This window comes from Jaculus jaculus, chromosome 12 (genome assembly GCF_020740685.1).
Source record: "Jaculus jaculus isolate mJacJac1 chromosome 12, mJacJac1.mat.Y.cur, whole genome shotgun sequence".
Taxonomy (NCBI): Eukaryota; Metazoa; Chordata; class Mammalia; order Rodentia; family Dipodidae; genus Jaculus; species Jaculus jaculus.
This window is the reverse complement of record NC_059113.1, coordinates 67007275-67026532: the sequence shown is the minus strand read 5'-3', so window position 1 is coordinate 67026532 and position 19258 is coordinate 67007275. Positions and strand designations below refer to the sequence as shown.

General features: G+C 40.4%; 2 pseudogenes; one reads left to right on the top strand and one right to left on the bottom strand.

Annotated features, from left to right (window-relative positions):
* The window catches only part of LOC101596849, a 38570-nt pseudogene extending 22224 nt beyond the window's left edge, over nt 1–16346 (bottom strand).
* A 401-nt stretch (nt 16347–16747) lies between these two features.
* LOC123453606 lies at nt 16748–19108 on the top strand (annotated as a pseudogene).
* The last annotated feature ends 150 nt before the right edge of the window (nt 19109–19258 follow it).

Here is a 19258-nt window from a genome sequence, read left to right as displayed (position 1 = left end):
AGACAGTTATCCCATCTAGTGCTGGAGGGAGCTACATGAGCTACTGGAGGAAAGTGGACAACACCCGCCTGAGCAACTCAAGGTCTAAGATACTCAGAAGCAAGCAACCTGATTTGATGCTCACACAAGTGTAATAGTGTCATGCAGCCATGGTGGATACCCAACTGCTCTTGGATTGGATAGCAGATCCACTCAGTGGAAAGGAAAAACCATATCTGGAAGTGGGAAACAAGTCAGAATCATATCCAGTTAATGATTTTGCTTTCCAACATCAAGCTCCCACTAATCTTGGACTACAAGAGGGTCTACACCCATTAAATTCTCTCTAAACTAATAAGGGCTATGCTGATTTCACTCTCCATTGGAGAATCTGATTGTTTTTTGTTTTTTTTTTTTTTCAGATGGGAGTAGAACCTGAGGAGAGAAATGGTCCATTGTACTTCACCACAGTTCCAGCTGGAACTGTACAGGAATTGGGAAAATTAACAATAGTGCTGTTTTCTCATTGAACCTGATATCAGCACAGGGATGAAGGAGCTAGATCTGAGTACATTTAACACCTACCAAACCAGAGATCCAGAGGCTCCTAAGAGCCCATCACTGAAGTAGACTTAAAACACAGCCAACATGGCTCAGGGAATTTTGAGGAAAAGGAAATGGAAAGACTGTTAGGGCCACAATTTGGACATTATGCACAGAGACACTGCCTCTCCCCCATAACAGATCACTGCCCCCATAATTCCTGATCCACAATCCCCATGGGGATGACCTGAATCGCCAATGAGGAGGGTCCCTTTCAAAAAGGGGCAGGGATAAGGGAAAGGATGGTACCAACATGTGTTGTTTACATACTTAGTATGTCTATAACTAATAAAAAAAGAAGATATTGGCCAGGCATGGTGGTGCACACCTTTAATTCCAGCACTTGGGAGGCAGAGGTAGGAGGAGTGCTATGAGTTTGAGGCCACCCTGAGAATACAGAGTTAATTCCAGGTCACCCTGGGCTAGAGTGAGGCCATACCTTGAGAAACTAAAGAAAATAAAAAAGATGATTATGATATTGGACTAATATGAATCAATAACTATCAAGTGAACATAATCAGTAAGGACATTTTTGGATCTTTGATTTAAAGGCAAACAGTGGCTGAATGATCAGCACCAGGCAGAGGCAGATGGCATGAGTTCATGTTAGAGCTTAGTACTGTAAGCCAGCATCAGGCTGAGGATTCTACTAATCTGAATATTTTATAATATCTTGTAGTTATATTCTCTTACTGGGTGTTTAAGACCATGTAGGCAGCCAAAATGAACTATGTATTATATTTTAGAGGTCATTTATTGCTCTGTAGTAGAAAGTTTTAGGGGCTTGTAAGGAGTTTTATTACTGAACATTGTCATCTCCTAGGATAAGTCAAAGCCGTGCTGACCAAGTGGCCCTCCCTCTTTTGGGAAGCCTAAAGGATTGACTATCCTCTGATTTGACTGTCTTGTTTCCCTGATGAAGAAGACAGGTAACTTGCCAGAGGCTGAAAGTTAGTTAAGTGTCCCATTGTGTCCTGTGGCATCTGACTTGGGCACAGGAACAAAAATATTTGTTATCCTTTCAACTCTGATCTTTCCAATTGACTTTGGCTTCTACACATGGCTGTTAATTACTCAGAGAGACTGTACACTTCTGATTAGCAAAACAGATTTAGTTAAAGAAGTACAGAACATATCTGGTTAGCAAAACAGATCTGGTCAGAGAATGACACAAAAGTTTTAAATCATTCAGATTAGCATTTAAGTTTATTTGTTAGGTGATGGTATAAGCTATATCTGGAACATAGAAAATACACACATTTTATCTTTTTAAATAGCTGTTAGTTATGAGCATAGGCAGAACATGTTAGCAGCTCTGGAAACAATATTTTACCAACAACTTTAAATAAATTAATTTGATGTAGAAATTGTCTATCAGGAAGACAAGACAGTATAAAATCTTGGCATATGTGTTTGCAAACAACTTTGGCTAGTCTGTATATCTATGTAGGTACCAATTACTCCAAACACTGGAAGCACAACAGCAGAGTTTAAGACCATTTGAATGTGAGGTTGTATCCTAGAGCAGGGAACATATCTTATGTATCATATCTATAAGCAGTGAACCTAAGATACCAGAAATGACACAATTATTTTAGTAAAACCTTGACTAAGACTGGTTGATTCCACACAGAACAAAGCTCAGTCATTGTTGAATTAAACCAGCTTGATTTTAACATACATTGGAGACAACATGACAGACAGAATATAATTTTTTAAATATATTATATTTATTTATTTATGAGAGAGAGACAGATAGAGAGAAAGAGAATGAGCATACCAGAACCACTGCATATGAACTCCAGACACATTTGCTCCCTTGTGCATCTGGCTTGCGTGGGTCCTGAGGATTCACAGGCAAATGCTTTAACTGCTAAGCCATTTCTCAAGTCTCACAATGTAAATAAGTTCCTTACCCATTGAACCAGTTTATAGCTTAACATAAAGCATTATTTATGACTGTTAAAATATATGAAGCTTTGGCAAACTATATTAACATTGTTTGTATATAGCAGATTTTTCTAGGACATGAGGAGCTTCTCAGTTTTCTAAGAACAAAGTCACAGTGACTAAATCACCTTTTATAAGACTTAGAAAATAATCTCAGTGATAATAACCCAGTAAAACAGCATGAAGAAGACAGGAACCATATTAAGGTATGGTGATTTTCAGATATAATAACCTTATAGGAGAATTAAATATTAAAAGACTGACAAATAGAGGAACATAGTTAACTTGGTTGAACACTCTAAAGCCAGACTAGATTAACATCAGTGAATTAAAGTTTTAACTTTGCAACCTGAATACCATAACATTTTGCAAGCAGCCAGGGCCATCCTTTGTTAGTCTGATATAAGCCGTAGGCTAAGAGTCATCTTATACCTCAAGGAGTCTGTAATCTGATCAAGTACTTTAAGATTTAGTTGATAAAAGTCTTTAAGCCTTTTGTTTAAATTTATTCATACCTTTACCTGCCTATTTTTACCTATTTTTATTGTACTGGCCATAAGACCTTTTAATATGACCATTTAACTTTTTTCTATTGTCTTTAAAAGGCTCTTTGAAATAACCTTTTATAAAAGAGTAGACAAGACGATTTATATTATTTGCCAAGAATATACATATGGATTTTTATCATTTGTTGATATTGGAGCATCTTTTCTTATAAATTTTCTGACAAACTCAGTATTGAATACTTCTGAATCTAAATATAAATCTTGAGGCTGTTGTCTTACCAGTAACATAGAAGCATAAAGTAAACTCAAAAACATACAAATTTCTTTTAAGAAGTCATATGTCCACAGCAGCTTGGGACTCACCCATCATCATGTTGGGGCCAGGACCCGGAGATTCCCCACACCTGTAATTCCCTAGGTTACAGCTATAAGGCAGGGAAGCCAAGAAAGCAGAACTACCAGGGATTTCCCTGGGGTCAGTATAAACCTCAGAGAGGTCTATGTCTTGGTTTCCCTATCCAATGATAAAACTTGTGTGTCTGACTCCCTCTCTTATTCCCAGGACTGCCTGGCCATTGTACAGATCAAGCCATGCAGGAGAAGCACTAAATAACATATTTCTGGTGCCTGTTCATGTTTAGTCCCCCATTTTCATTCTTGCCACAGGTATAGCAAGACAGATGAGTTTCCCCAGGTTTCTAGCATGTGCCTTGGACTGACCCAGTATTTAGATATTTCTGATTGACCTTTTACCCCTGGGGAACACAGCAAGACAGCATAACCCTTTTTTTGCTAGTGTGGAGGGGCTTTCCTCCTCTTCTGGTAGGTAGGTATGTGGTTGGGTTTACGGCTTGAGTGGCTTCCACTCATTTAGCTCAGAGGCCTTTGTAAAATCTTGAAGAGAGACTTTTGTCTTGGTTTCTGTTTATCCGTCATTTAATGCTCTCCTCAGTATCAGGCCCTGGGGTGGTGGAATTCTCCAGTAGCCCAGACTGCATTGTCTCCATCTACCCCCTTTCTGTGGCCTTGAGTTTAATCATTTTTTTAAAGCTCTTCAACCCAGTGCTTCATTACTGGAGAGTGTTAGAGGAGCTGTTGGGGCGGGGAGGGGGGGGGTTGCGGATAAGGCATTGTCTATGGCCTTGAAACTTCTTGTCTGACTCTAGCTGAGCTGTGGCTTTTGTTTTTGTTTTTTGAATTCCAGGGAGTGTTGTGGATGTCTCTAAGGGCTATAGGGCATCTCCCTGATCTTGTCATATAACTTTTAAGAGTAGCAGAATCTTGCATTTTTCCCTGCTTATAATCTTAGTTACTTTCAGTGTTTCCTTTGGGTGCCATTCAACATTGAAAGCTGGCCTTCCTAATTTACAGAGGCCTTTAATTTTCCTGGTGCCATTTTAGTATTATAATCTCTTGAATAGTCCCCTTTGAAGTATGATTTATTTTTGATCATGTAGTCTATGAGAGTGGGCTTGCTGGAAGACTTGCCTGCCCCACAATGAATTTCCCACTGTGCTGGTGCTACAGAGCAGACAAAGAGACAAAGCCTTCCTGAGCATGCACTGCTGGGGATAGAAATCACTCTGCAGCTTTAGGGCTGTGAGCCACATACATACTTGCACACATACATACACACATTCATATCAAGCATACTTTTCATACTGACTCCAGACAGCTACCTCTCCTTCACACATTTATTCATTCAGAGTTTTTTCCTATTTAATTCCACCAATAATCCTGATCTATCTAGTTACCAAGCCCAGAACAACTTCAGTCCTGACAGGAGGGCTGTTACCTTAGAATCATCTTGGGGTATGGAACTCCTCCTGCATGGATCAATCCACAGGGGCTCCTCCAGACCTGGAAATTACTTTGAGTATAATTCTAAGCCTGACTGGTCTCAATTCCAAATTCCAAGCTCTTACCTGGTCAGTATGTCTGGCTCAATCTTATCTCCTTCCACTCAGGAACTCTAGTTCCTCTAACATTAGACTTTTGGACTTTTTTTGGACTTTTGGAAGGCTGATAGGCCCAGGAGAGGCAGCCCTTCCTGACTATCGGGTGGTCATGGTGAAGGAAAATCTCACTAGGGCCTCCAGAGATGTTGCAAAAATTCTCTGGAAAGATCACTCTGCCAGTATGAGTAAAAGTAGAGGAGTTTATTTATTTACCAGGGGACTAAAGACCTGAGATAGCTCCCAAAAGACATTTTCCAACATTTTCACTTTATAGTTTTCATAGCTGAGGAAAGAGGTAAGTGGACAAACAAGATGTGACAATTTGCATATCAATCATTTCTGTAGTCAGGCTGCCCTAACAATGAACTCTATTTTACTTTGATTTGGCCTAAACTGTCCTTCCTTCTTACTAACCCTTTAGGCCCTTTCTGGACAGTTCTCTCTTTGGGATTTTTTTCATCTGCTGACAAATGTAAGTTTAGCTCTTCAGCAATTAATTCCTGAATCAGTTTTACTTTTAACTCAGTGAATCAGTTTAACTTTTAGCTTCTTTTCTACCACACTAGCATTTGGGAGGCAGAGGTAAGAGTATCATTGACTGCCATGCCAGTCTGGGCTAGAGACAGGCCCTACCTCAGAAACAAACAAACTCAAAAAAAAAGAAAGAAAGAAAGAAAGAAAGAAAGAAAGAAAGAAAGAAAGAAAGAAAGAAAGAAAGATAAGGAAGAGCAGAGAGCTCCTGCCATGTGGTAAGCAGGAGGGGGTAGTGAGTCCATATAGGAGTAGGGGCTCCTCCTCCCATCATCCCAGCCCAATAGGCTTACTAACAACTACATAGCCCCCAGTGACATATTCTTGGACATTCGCTCCCTGAGTCTACCACACCTGAATAACCTCACTTCAGTTCCTGATGTCTCTGCCCCTCCACTCCCTAAGTAGTGACTGTGAGACTCATGGACCCAACCACTGGCTGGCTAAGTCAGAGGAACTTTTATACCAAGGTTAGAGCCCTCTCCTCAGGTTTGGGGCCTAAGATCAGCAGAGCTAAAAGACAGTGTTGAAGACATATACAGATGGGGGTTTTAGTAGCAGAGGGACATAATGGAGTCTAATGTTAGAGGAAGAAATATGAGATCCGCTAGGAACTTGGATGAAAATCCAAGGAACCCAGATATAAGGGTGTCAGAGAGCTGCAATTTGAGCTGAAGGCCCTGGGCATAGACAGGAAAGGATGCCCAGGGGTTTCGAATCTCTCACCACCATATGACCAGAAGGGGCAGAGCACACAGTGGCACAAAGGGAATGTTCCTGCTAGGGACTGTGCAGCGGAAGATTGTCAGTGGCTACCTCCGTGGCCAACTTCCTGATTATAAACAGTTTCCCTCCTCTGGCTTATGATCTGGCATCCTCCCAATGGCAGGGACTACAAGTTTGGACCCACAGACTGGACTAGGAAGTTATAATGGTAACTCATTCACCCAGTAAGTCAGGGCCTGTGAGGGTGGGTCCTGTCTAATGCAGGGGTCCAGAATGTCTAATCAGGTTCATGGATTGCACACAGGGGTGGACTTTCACTGCCAGCTGGAACTTTCTTGTGGAGGAAACTGACTGCCTCCCATATAGGGAACTGTTGTTGTTCCCAAGTAGTGGTGTGCTCAGGAGTCCAGGGAGATTGTGCCCTGGCCTCCCTGGCCATGGTGCTTCAGGGAGAGCCAAGGGAGGACAGATGTCCTGAAAGCCGGAAATAATGAGTTTGTGGCCCCACTCACCAATTGACCCCTACCTGTGGAAGCGTAGACTGCTCCGCCCACTCACTCACTTACTGCTCCTGCCACTGCATGTTCAGTGAGTCTAGGCCCACAGCAACTGCAACACAAGCTAAGACTGTGTCTGTTGCTTGTGCCAGCTCAGGTGCCATCCACTACCGCTCTGACACGTGGCCATCTGCCATTGTCCTGTGGCGGGGGAGTGCAGACTGCTGCCAGGTCCCAGTGTTCCCACACCAGAGTTTGGGCTGCTTTAGTGCTTGGTGCATCAGTGTCCCTCCTAGCTTGAACACAGGCAGCTTTGGTGCATTACCACTTGAGAGATTGGATAACTTTGGTGCCCCGGCCAGGTAGTAGATCAGGTGGCTTTGGCAAGTGAGAGCCAAAGCCCAGGCTGTTTGGCAACTGCCTCAGGCTGCCTCAGATTCCCATTGCGCTTGAGCCTAGGCTGATCCACCCACCTAAGTGCCCATACACTGTGATGGGCAGACCACAGTGCAAAAGAAATAACATGAAAAATCAAATGCAAGAAAATCCAGTTAGATCACCCAGTCCTACAATGACAATCTCTAATCAAAACATAGAAGAGTCATTAGGATCAGAACACCAAAATGAAGCTATGAGCAATGAAGCCTTGACAAAACTACTAGATGAACTTGCAGAAAAGAAAAGACCGATGATCATATGGATGCTGCCATCACTAAACTAGAACTAATAGATAAGAAAATGGAGACTTCCGATTAAGATGGTGACATAAGAACCATGCCAAAGCAGCCTAGGCAACAAAAAGCCATAGAAAACCCAGCAAAATACACACTTTTACTAAAAAGTGAGGTGTATGAGAAATTAAAATGGCAGCAGAGAAGTAGGAAAGTCCCAGAGCTTCTAGAGCCCACACAGGCAAGCCGAAGCAGCTCCGGAAGCGGCACCCAGCTCCAACACTGGAAGCAATGGTGGAAGCCACGGTTCTGGCTCCAGCAGCAACACCAGTGGCTCCAGTACCGGCAACAGCAGCTCCAGCAGCAGTGGCTATAGCAGTGGCAGCGGTGGACCCAGCAGTGGTGGCTTCAGCAGCAGCAGTGGCAGCTTCAGCAGCAGCAGCAGTTCCAGAAGCAGGGGTGCTCATCTGCAGGGCCACAGGTGCCAGGCTCAGTTCACCCCACAGGAAAAGCCAGTACCCAGCTCCAGAAAACACAACAGCAGTCCAGCAGCCCAGCCAGCCTACTTGACTGAGACCAAAATCATCCAAGAAGGTAACTGGGAGTGCACCAGGGAAGGGTCTCACTTGGTCACAAGCTGACTTGGAACCCTCAACAGACCAGAAATCTTAACCTCTTTGTTGATAGAGGATCAGGTTGTTATAACACCTATTCATGCACAAATACTTTGTGCTGTTGTTGATTGAATGTGTACAGTGTTTAGTTAAATATTAGAATCTACCTGTATTTTGTTCCATTCATCCTACTTGAATACTACTTGAATAGCAGGCAAACTCAACCCCTAGGAACACTATTATAGATATTCTGAGAGTCTTAAGAGCCACCCCTAACATCTTAATCTCCTACACTGAAGATATATAACATCAGATCAATTGATACAGCTAAGAATACGCAGCTAACTAGAAATTCCAAGCATTAACTTAATCCAAGATGCAAAAATATATACATTAACACACAAGAAACACCAAAAATCAAGACAATAGAAATCCACCAAAAAGTATTAATGCATCAGAGATGACCTCCAGTGAAAACAAGTTGGAGGAAATGCTTGAGAAAGATTTCAAAAGAATGATCGTAAATATGTTCAAATAAGTCAAAGAAAAAAATCAAAGGAATCAAAGAGGAAATCAAAGGAATCAAAGAAGATGCAGGACACCAATTTAATGAAATAAAGAAGGCAATACAAGACATAAAAAAGGAAATAGAAATAATAAAGAAAAACCAGTCAGAATTACTAGCAATAAAGAACACAGTTAATGAAATAAAATCTCTGTAGAAAATCTCACCAGTAGAATGGATGAAGGAGAGGACAGAATATCTAAGCTAGAAGACCAGGTGGCAGATCTAATACAGTCCAACAAAGAAAAAGACAAACTTATAGAAAAGTTTGAGTGGGAATTTCAAGGTATTCAGGACACTATGAAAAGATCAAACATAAGATTCAGGGCATAGTAGAAAGAGAAGAATCTCACTCCAAAGGCATAGTAGGAGTCCTCAACAAAATCATAGAATAAAATTCCTGCCAAATTGGGAAAGAGGTGCCAATGCAGATACAGGAAGCCTTAAGAACCCCAGCCAGACAAAACCTGGAAAGAACCTCTCCTCGCAGTATAATAATCAAACTACCAAACATACAATCCAAAGAAAAAATACTGAAAGCAGTTAGAGAGAAAAATCAAGTTACCTACAAAGGCAAACCCATCAAGATTACAGCAGATTACTCAACACAAACTTTAAAAGCCAGAAGGGCTTGGAGTGATGTATTCCAAATTCTGATAGATAACAACTGTCAACCAATGTTACTTTATCCTGCAAAGCTATCCATTCAAATAGGCGGAGAAATAAGGACATTCCATGACAAAAGCAGGCTAAAGGAGTATTTGAAGACAAAACCAGCTCTACAGGAAATACTTGAAAGAATCCTCCATGCTGAATTAAAAAAAAAGCACACATATAAGGAACTGGGAAAAAACAAGCAATACTGAAATACTAATTAACACAAGAGGGCAAAGAAAAACTGGAACCAAAAAATATAAATAAATAAAATGGCAAACATAAACACACACCTTTCAATAATACCACTTAATATCAACGGCCTCAATGCCCCAACCAAAAGACATAGGTTTGCAGACTGAGTTAAAAAGCAGGATCCTACAATTTGTTGTCTCCAAGAAACTCACCTTACTACAAAGGATGGACATTATCTGAGGGTGAAAGTTTGGAAAATGGTGTTTCAAGCAAATGGGCCAAGAAAACAAGCAGGGGTTGCTATTCTAAAATCTGACAAGGTAGACTTCAGTCCAACGTTAGTCAAGAAAGATAAGGAAGGTCACTATATATTGATTAAAGACACACTACAACAGGAGGACATTACAATCCTAAACATATATGCACCTAACATGGGGGAACCCAAATTCATCAAACAAACACTGTTAGAACTAAGGTCACAGATAACAACAAACACAGTGGTAGTGGGTGAGTTTAACACCCCTAAATGATGAATGGGTCAATGAAGAAATCAAGAAGGAAATAAAAAAATTTATAGAGTCAAATGATAATGAGAACACAAGATACCAAAATCTCTGGGACACAATGAAGGCAGTCCTAAGAGGTTACCTTTAAGTGCCTATGTTAAGAAATTAGAAAGGTCGTAAGTAAATGAACTAATGCTTCACCTTAAAGCCTTGGAAAAAGAAGAACAAGGCAAGCCAAAAATCAGTAGAAAGGAAGAAATAATAAAAATTAGGGCAGAATTTATTGAAATAGAAACCAAAAAAAAAAAAAAAATCCAAAGAATTAATGAAACAAAGAGTTGGTTTTTGAAAGGATAAACAAGATTGATAAACCCTTAGCAAATCTGACTAAAAGAAAGAGAGAAGAGACACAAATTAATAAAATTAAGGTTGAAACAGGTAACATCACAACAGATAACAGAGAAATTCAAAAAATCATAGGTACACACTATAAAAGCATATATTCCACAAAGTATGAAAATCTGAAAGAAATGATTTCCTTGATTTACATGACCTACCTAAATTAAATCAAGATGAGATTTATCACTTAAATAGACATATAACAAGCACAGAGATCTGAACAGTTATCAAAAATCTCCCTTGCCAGGTGTGGCGGTGCACGCCTTTAATCCCAGCACTCAGGAGGCAGAGGTAGGAGGACTACTATGAGTTCAAGGACACCCTGAGACAACAGAGTGAATTCTAGGTCAGCCTGGACTAGTGTAAGACCCTAACCCCCCCCAAAAAAAACAAACAAACAAAAAAATCTTCCAACTAAAAAAAGCCCAGGCCCAGACGGATTCACTGCTGAATTTTACCAGACCTTCAAGGAAGAGCTAACACCATTGCTTCTTAAGCTTTTCCATGAAATAGAAAAAGAAGGAATTCTACCAAACTCCTTCTATGAAGCCAGCACCACCCTTATACCAACACCAGACAAAGATATAACAAAAAAGAAAATTACAGACCAATCTCCCTAATGAACATAGATGCAAAAATTTTCACCAAAATATTGGCAAACTGAATACAAGAATATATCAGAAAGATCATTCACCCTGACCAAGTAGGCTTTATCCCAGAGATGCAGGGATGGTTCAATGTATGCAAATCGATAAATGTGATACATTATATAAATTAATTGTAGAACAAAAATCACATGATCATCTCATTAGATGCAGAGAAAGAGTTTGACAAAATCCAACATCCCTTCATGATAAAAGTCCTACAGAGACTGGGAATAGAAAGAACATATCTCAATATATAAAGGCTATTTATGACAAGCCTTCAGCCAACATATTACCAAATGGGGAAAAACTGGAAGCTTTTCAACTAAAATCAGGAACAAGACAAGGGTGTCCACTGTCCCCATGTTTATTTAATATAGTTCTGGAAGTCTTAGCCATAGCAATGAGGCAAGAGACACACATAAAAGGGATACAAATTGGGAAGGAAGAGATCATGTGATCATTATTTGCAGATGACATGATTCTATATATCAAGGACCCTAAAGATTCTACTAGCAAACTGTTAGAGCTGATAAAAACCTACAGCCACATAGCAGGATACAAAATAAATACACAGAAATCAGTAGCCTTCATATATGCTAACAACAAATACACGGAGGATGAAATCAAAGAATCACTCCCATTCACAATTGCATCAAAGAAAATAAATACCTTGGAATAAACCTAACCAAGGAAATAAAGAATCTCTACAATGAGAACTTTAAAACACTCAAGGAAGAAATTGCAGAAGACATAGAAAATGGAAAAACCTCCCTTGTTCCTGGATTGGAAGAATCAATATTGTGAAAATGGAAATCTTACCAAAAGCAATCTACACATTTAATGCAATCCCCACCAAAATTCCAAAGGTATTCTTTATGTAGATGGAAAACAACAATCCAAAAATTCATTTGGAATCAAAAAAACCTCAAATATCTAAAATAATACTGAGCAACAAAAATAAGGCTAGTAATATCACCATACCTGATTTTAACCTATACTTCAAAGCCATAGTAACAAAAACAGCATGGTACTGGCACAAAAGCAGACATGTAGATCAGTGGAACAGAATAGAGGACACAGATGTATGTCCAGGTAGCTATACCCACCTGGTACTTGATAAAAATGCCAAAAATACTCATTGGAGAAGAGACAGCCTCTTCAGAAAATGGTGTTGGGAAAACTGGATATGTAACTGTAGAAGGAGAAAATAGATCCTTCTATCTCTCCATGCACAAGAATTAAGTCCAAATGGATTAAAGCCCTTAACATCTGACTGGAAACTCTAAAACTACTAGAGGAAAAAGTAGGGGAAACCCTTCAACATATTGGTTTTAGAAAAGACTTTCTGAATACAACCCCAATTGCTCAGGCAATAAAACCACAGATTAATCACTGGGACCTCATGAAATTACAAAGATTTTGCACTGAAAAGGACACTGTGAATAAAGCAAGAAGCAACCTACAGAATGGGAAAAAATCTTCGCCAGCTATACATCTTATAAAGGATTAATATCTAGGATATACAAAGCACTTAAAAAGTTAACTAATAAGGAATCAAACAAGCCAATCAAAAAATGGGCTACGGAGCTAAGTAGAGCATTCTCAAAGGAAGAAATATGAATGGCATATAAGCATCTAAAAAATGTTCTATATCACTAGTCATCAGGGAAATGCAGATTAAAACTACATTGAGATTCCATCTCACTCCTGTCAGATTGGCCACCATCATGAAAACAAATGATCATAAATGTTGGCAGGGATGTGGAAAAAGAGCAACCCTTCTACACTGCTGGTGGGAATGCAATCTGGTCCAGCCATTGTGGAAAACAGTGTGGAGGTTCCTAAAACAGCTAGAGATTGATCTACCATATGACCCAGCTATAGCACTCCTAGGCATATATCCTAAGGACTCATCTCATTTCCTTAGAAGTATGTTTTGAACCATGTTTATTGCTGCTCAATTTATAATAGCTGGGAAATGGAACCAGCCTAGATGTCCCTCAACTGATGAGTGGATAATGAAGATGTGGCACATTGACACAATGGAGTTCTACTCAGCAGTAAAGAGAAATGAAGTTATGAAATTTGCAGAAAAATGGATGGATCTGGAAAGGATTACACTAAGTGAGGTAACCCAGGCCCAGAAAGCCAAGGGCCACATTTTCTTCCTCATATGTGTATCCTAGGTACAGATGACTGGGCTTCTGCGTGAGAAGGAAAAAACTCAGTGGCAGAGGCCAATATATACAGTCTGCCTGAGTAATTAACCATATATAGAAGCCAAAATCAGTTGGGAACATTGGAGTGAAAAGGATAACGAATATTTTGGTTCCTGTTTCCGGGTCCAAAGGCCATAGGTGATGATGGGACAGTTGAATTTCTAGCCTCTGGTGTCTGCCAGCAACTGCCCCGAGGCCAGCTCAATACAGGGATGGTATGAGAGTAATCTCTGCTTTATTCAGACCAAGTCGTAACAACATGCTACACTGGTGCTATCGATCTCACCACTCTGCCACCTCTAGCCACCATGAGACTGCCTCCTCATCACCTGCCCTAAAGAGAGATCTATCGACTGCATTATCCAGCCTCTCCCATAAGAACTCATCACACTTATGGTCACAATGAAAAAATTAACCTTCACCTCTTGTCATTAACAGAAAGCTAGAATAATAGGTCAGAACAAAATGGAGTCACAGGAGAAGGGCACCAGAGACATAAGGAAGTGGGTCATCCACATTTCCTCAAGTAATCACCCAGCCATTATCCCTTCCTTGCCTAACAATGCCCCAGGCCTAGGTTTCCTGCCCCTTATCTCTCAGGTCACCTGGTCATTGTTCTGGTCTCACACCCTAGCTATCTATGTCCCTCCCTCACCTTCCCCCAACTGAAGAGCTCTATACAACCCACTATCTTTAATCTCAAAGTTGACTGATCTGCTCTTGAGAGTCAGTCCTGGAAGCTCATGTTTTCCCTGAACAAAAGCTTCCATCTTTGTCTCAAAAAAGAAAAAAAAAGAAAAGAAAAGAAAAGAAAAGAAAAGAAAAGAAAAGAAAAGAAAAGAAAAGAAAAGAAAAGAAAAGAAAATGGAAGGAGTTCAAAGAGAGATAAGAGATTTGAGGGAGAGGGAAAAAAAAAAGACCTCAAAAAACAGCTGGCCATGCTAAATGAAGACATAAAGAAATGCAAGGATGAATTCCAAGAAGCATCAAGAAAATCAGAAAATGATGTGAAGAGAGCTTGACAGGGATGGAAATTATACATAGAAAAGTAGTAGAAAATGCAAACCTGATTGAACAAGTCTAAAACTCTCGAGAAGCTCTCAAGAATACAGTAAGCCATGTGGAGGATAGAAACTCTGATCTGGAAGACAAGATGGAAAAAACATATCAAGAGTTCAAAATTTTCAGTAAGTTCAAGAGTTTCTGTGAACAGAACATGAGGGAATTGTGGGATACACTTAAACACCCTAATATCAGGATCATTGGATTACCAGAAGGAGAAGAAATTCAGACAAAAGTCATGGAGAACTTTTTTAACAAAATAATTGAAGAAAACTTCCCCAGTCTCGTTAAAGAAAGGCCTATCAAGGTACAAGAAGCCAACAGAGCTCCAAACACACTGGACCAAAGGAGAAACTCTCTAAGACATATTGTCATTAAGACTCTAAACATTGACACCAAAGAGAAAATCCTAAGTGCATCTAGGGAACAACAACACACCACTTTCAAAAGTAACCCCATCAGAATTACTTCAGACTTCTCAATGGAAACCATGAAAACTAGAAGGGCCTGGAATGAAACACTGCAAAGTCTAAGAACCTATGGCTTCCAACCCAAACTACTTTACCCAGCAAGAGTATCCCTCATAACAGATGGCGAAAGAAAAACTTTCCATGACAAAACTCAGCTTTACAATTATATGAACACAAAACCAAAACTACAGAGAGTATTTCAGGAAATTTTCCACAGAGAAGAAACAAATAATCAATCTCAAATGCCTACTAGAAGCAGATCATAATAACCAAACTCAGAGTAGTCACAAAAACTTCAAAGTCCATGAAAACACCAAACCACATATACCATCACAACATGGCAGGGATCAAATCAAATCTCACAGTTATTACCCTAAATATTAATGGCCTTAATTCCTCATCAAGAGACACAAGCTAATAGGATGGATCAAAAAAGTAGACCCCTCAAACTGTTGTCTTCAAGAAACCCACCTCACCACTAAAGACAATCACCTCCTCAGGGTGAAAGGGTGGAAAACAATATTCCAAGCAAACAGGAATAAGAAACAAGCAGGCATAGCTACATTAATATCAGATAAAATAGACTTCAAACCAAAAATAATCAAAAAAAGATGAAGAAGGCTACTTCCTATTTATCAAGGGAATGATCCATCAAGAGGATATTACAATCATAAATCTGTATGCACCAAACATAGGGGCACCACAGTTCATAAAACAAAACCTACTTAACAATAAAACAGAAATAACCACCATACCATCATAACTGAGGACTTCAATATACCATTATCATTAATAGACAGATCATCCAAACAGAAACTCACAGGGAGGTAAGAGACCTCAAGAAGACCATAGATCACTTAGACCTAACAGACATCTACAGAACATTCCTTCCCAAATCCACAGACTACACATTCTTCTCAGCAGCCCATGGAACATTCTCTAAAATAGACCATATACTGGGTCACAAAGACTGCCTTCACATATTTAGCAAGATTGACATAATTCCCTGCATGACATCAGATCACAATGCTATATTGCTAGATATCAACAACAAAAGACCCACCAAGAATTCCAATGGCACCTGGAAGCTGAACAGCACACTTTTAAACAATAAATGGATAGTGGATGAAATAAAAAGTGAAATTGCAAAATTTCTAGAATTGAATGATGATGAGCACACTTCGTGCCAAAACTTATGGGACACAATGAAGGCAGTCCTCAGGGGAAAATTCATAGCACTCAATGTATTCATAAAAAAGGCAGAGAGGGGCTGGAGAGATGGCTTAGCAGTTAAGCACTTGCCTGTGAAGCCTAAGGACCCCGGTTCGAGGCTCGGTTCCCCAGGTCCCACGTTAGCCAGATGCACAAGGGGGCGCACGCATCTGGAGTTTGTTTGCAGAGGCTGGAAGCCCTGGCACGCCCATTCTCTCTCTCTCCCTCTATCTGTCTTTCTCTCTGTGTCTGTCGCTCTCAAATAAATAAATAAATTTAAAAAATTTAAAAAAAAAAAGGCAGAGAGGGTCCCACCGGGTCTGCACCTGCGCAAGCGCGGGCTCACTTGCCGGCCGTCCTGCGGGCGGGCAGCTCCAGGCATGGGGCAGGTGCCCACTGCTGAGGGTGTGCTGAGAGTAGTTTCCTGCTTTGTCTTGGGAACTGCAGATCTGAACTTGGAAACTCAGTTTGCATGGGAAACCCACTTATTAAAAGTAATTATAGAAGAGCAAACCTGACAAGCCAATAACAATGGAAAAACTTGGGAGAGTTACCAAAAAATTGTCATCCTTAACACCAGGCTTAGCCGGTGGCACAGGATGCAACCTGAGGAGCATCTCTACATCTAAGTACTTCAAAAAGGAACAATAACATAGTTCAGCCTTGTTGAGGACCTTCTACACCCCACACTACTCCTGAGTGCTTTCCATGATTAGCTCACTGAATTGAGTCAGCCTATGAGGCTAAAAGAGTCCTTCCTGAAGAAGAAAGGTCTTAAGCATCATGATGGATTCAGAAGCTCATGCGAAGAGAACACGGATCCTAACGTCTTCAAAACAAGATCTGTCTTCTCACATTACGGACATTGGAGAAATGAAGCATTACTTGTGCGGCTGCTGCGCAGCTTTCATCAATGTAGCGATCACATATGTCATTCAGAAGATCCTCTTAAAGCAACAGCTAGGGCTGGAGAGATGGCTTAGCAGTTTAGCGCTTGCCTGTGAAGCCTAAGGACCCCGGTTCGAGGCTCAGTTCCCCAGGTCCCACGTTAGCCAGATGCACAAGGGGGCGCACGCGTCTGGAGTTCGTTTGCAGAGGCTGGAAGCCCTGGCACACCCATTCTTTCTCTCTCCTTCTATCTGTCTTTCTCTCTGTGTCTGTCAGCCTGAAAGAAAGAAAGAAAGAAAGAAAGAAAGAAAGAAAGAAAGAAAGAAAGAGAGAGAGAGAAAGAGAGAGAGAGAGAGAGAGAGAGAGAGAGAGAGAAAGAAAGAAAGAAAGAAAGAAAGAAAGAAAGAAAGAAAGAAAGGAAGGAAAGAAAGCAAGCAAGCAGGCAGCTATATGGTCTCAAAACCTGGGATGCAGTCCTGCAGTTGAGAAGGGATGGATTTCGAAACCTGTATCATGGAATCCTCCCCCCACTGATGCAGAAAACCACTACCCTGGCTGCCGGGTTCCAGCCCTGGCTTAAAGGAGGGTCCCCGAAGAGAGGTCTGAAAGGGAACACTGAAATAATGACTCGAAGTCAAGTTCTGGTGCAAGCTGACAGGCTAATGCTGAAGGCAGCTGAGTTTTTCCATCTTTCTCTTTCTTTCTTTCTTTCTTTCTTTCTTTCTTTCTTTCTTTCTTTCTTTCTTTCTTTCTTTCTTTTTTGCCACAGCTCTTAGCCTCAGTCTTTTATTTTCTGATCACGTCATGCAAGAACAAACTTCAAGAAAGGTACAATTTCAGAGAATTCATAGAAAATTTTTATTATTCCTTATCATCAAACAATCCCATAATGATTCACCTCAAGTAAAGTCATCAGGCCCCTGTAATGATTAACTGTTTTCACATTTTCCCCATGTATGTGCAGTCAAGCACTTGTGATTTCCTGGACTTCTATTTTCACTTACTCTATTAAAGGTGAGAGGTAAAATAACCACAAATGGGGCTTCCCATCATTAATCACTGATCCAGCAGATCCATTTATCCTTTAATTATTTATTTTGAATTTTCCTTTTCACGTCCCTCCAATACTTAGACTTTGTTCCCCCCAATTGAACTGTTTCTGACTTCGGTTGTTTTTCTGTAAGGATTCCTGGTAAAGAGTCTATTGCAATTGCCACCATTTAGAAAAATTAGTCATATAACAATGTTTACATTGTTCCAGGAGGTTCATTCTTTCCTCCTAAGTGTACTGACATGCCTGACTTTCTTTACGGCCTTTAAGGAAAACAATTATCTTCGACCCATTTTCTTGTTTTTCCAATTCTCTGCCAGAGCCTGTTTCAGATACATTGACCAACACTTTACCAACACCAATTTTTACTGGAAAAGTAAACTTAGAGATTGGGACACCAAGTGAAAGACAGAGAAAGATAAACATTATACATAAAACCGCATATTTCTGTAGTGTAGAGAGCCAAAGATTTTTCTATAGAGGGGCCACATTGGACTTCAAGGAAGAGACAGCTGGGCTGGAACTATGTCAAGCAGCTCTTCAGTGCTCGATTCCTCATGATCCTGAAATGGCATGCTTGCCACCTCCGGCACCTGGCCCTTATGTTTGGTCTCTATGAGGATTTATCTTGCCTTCTCTGGAAGCATGTCAGTGCTCCTGAGTTTGTAACCTGTGGCATGGCAGGAATACTTGCAGGGACAACAGAAGCCATTTTCACTCCATTGGAAAGAGTTCAGACACTGCTTCAAGATCATAAGCATCATGACAAATTCACAAACACTTACCAGGCTTTCCGGGCACTGAAATGTCATGGGATTGGGAAATATTATTGAGGCTTGGTGCCTATTCTTTTCCGAAATGGATTTAGCAATGCCTTTTTCTTTGGCCTTCGAGGACCTATTAAGGAGCATCTGCCTGCAGCGATGACGCATGGTGCTCATCTGGTCAATGACTTCATCTATGGAGGTCTTTTGGGTGTCATGTTGGGATTCTTGTTTTTTCCAGTTAATGTTGTAAAGGCTTGAATACAGTCTCAGATTGGTGGGGAATTTCAGTCCTTCTCCAAAGTTTTCAAAACCATTTGGCTAGAACAGGATAGGAAGCTGGCGAATCTTTTCAGAGGTGTTCATCTGAATTATCATCGGTCTCTAATCTCTTGGGGAATAATCAATGCAACTCATGAGATTTTATTAAAGGTTACATGACAAAGTCAATAGCAAAATGTGAGTTATCAGCTAATTAGACCCAAGAATGCAATTTGGCTTTGTTCCTAATTGGTCTAAATACATTGGTGTCATTAAGTCAGTAAATTATGGACAAAGCATCAACAAAAGCAGAATGAAAGTTTTCAGAAG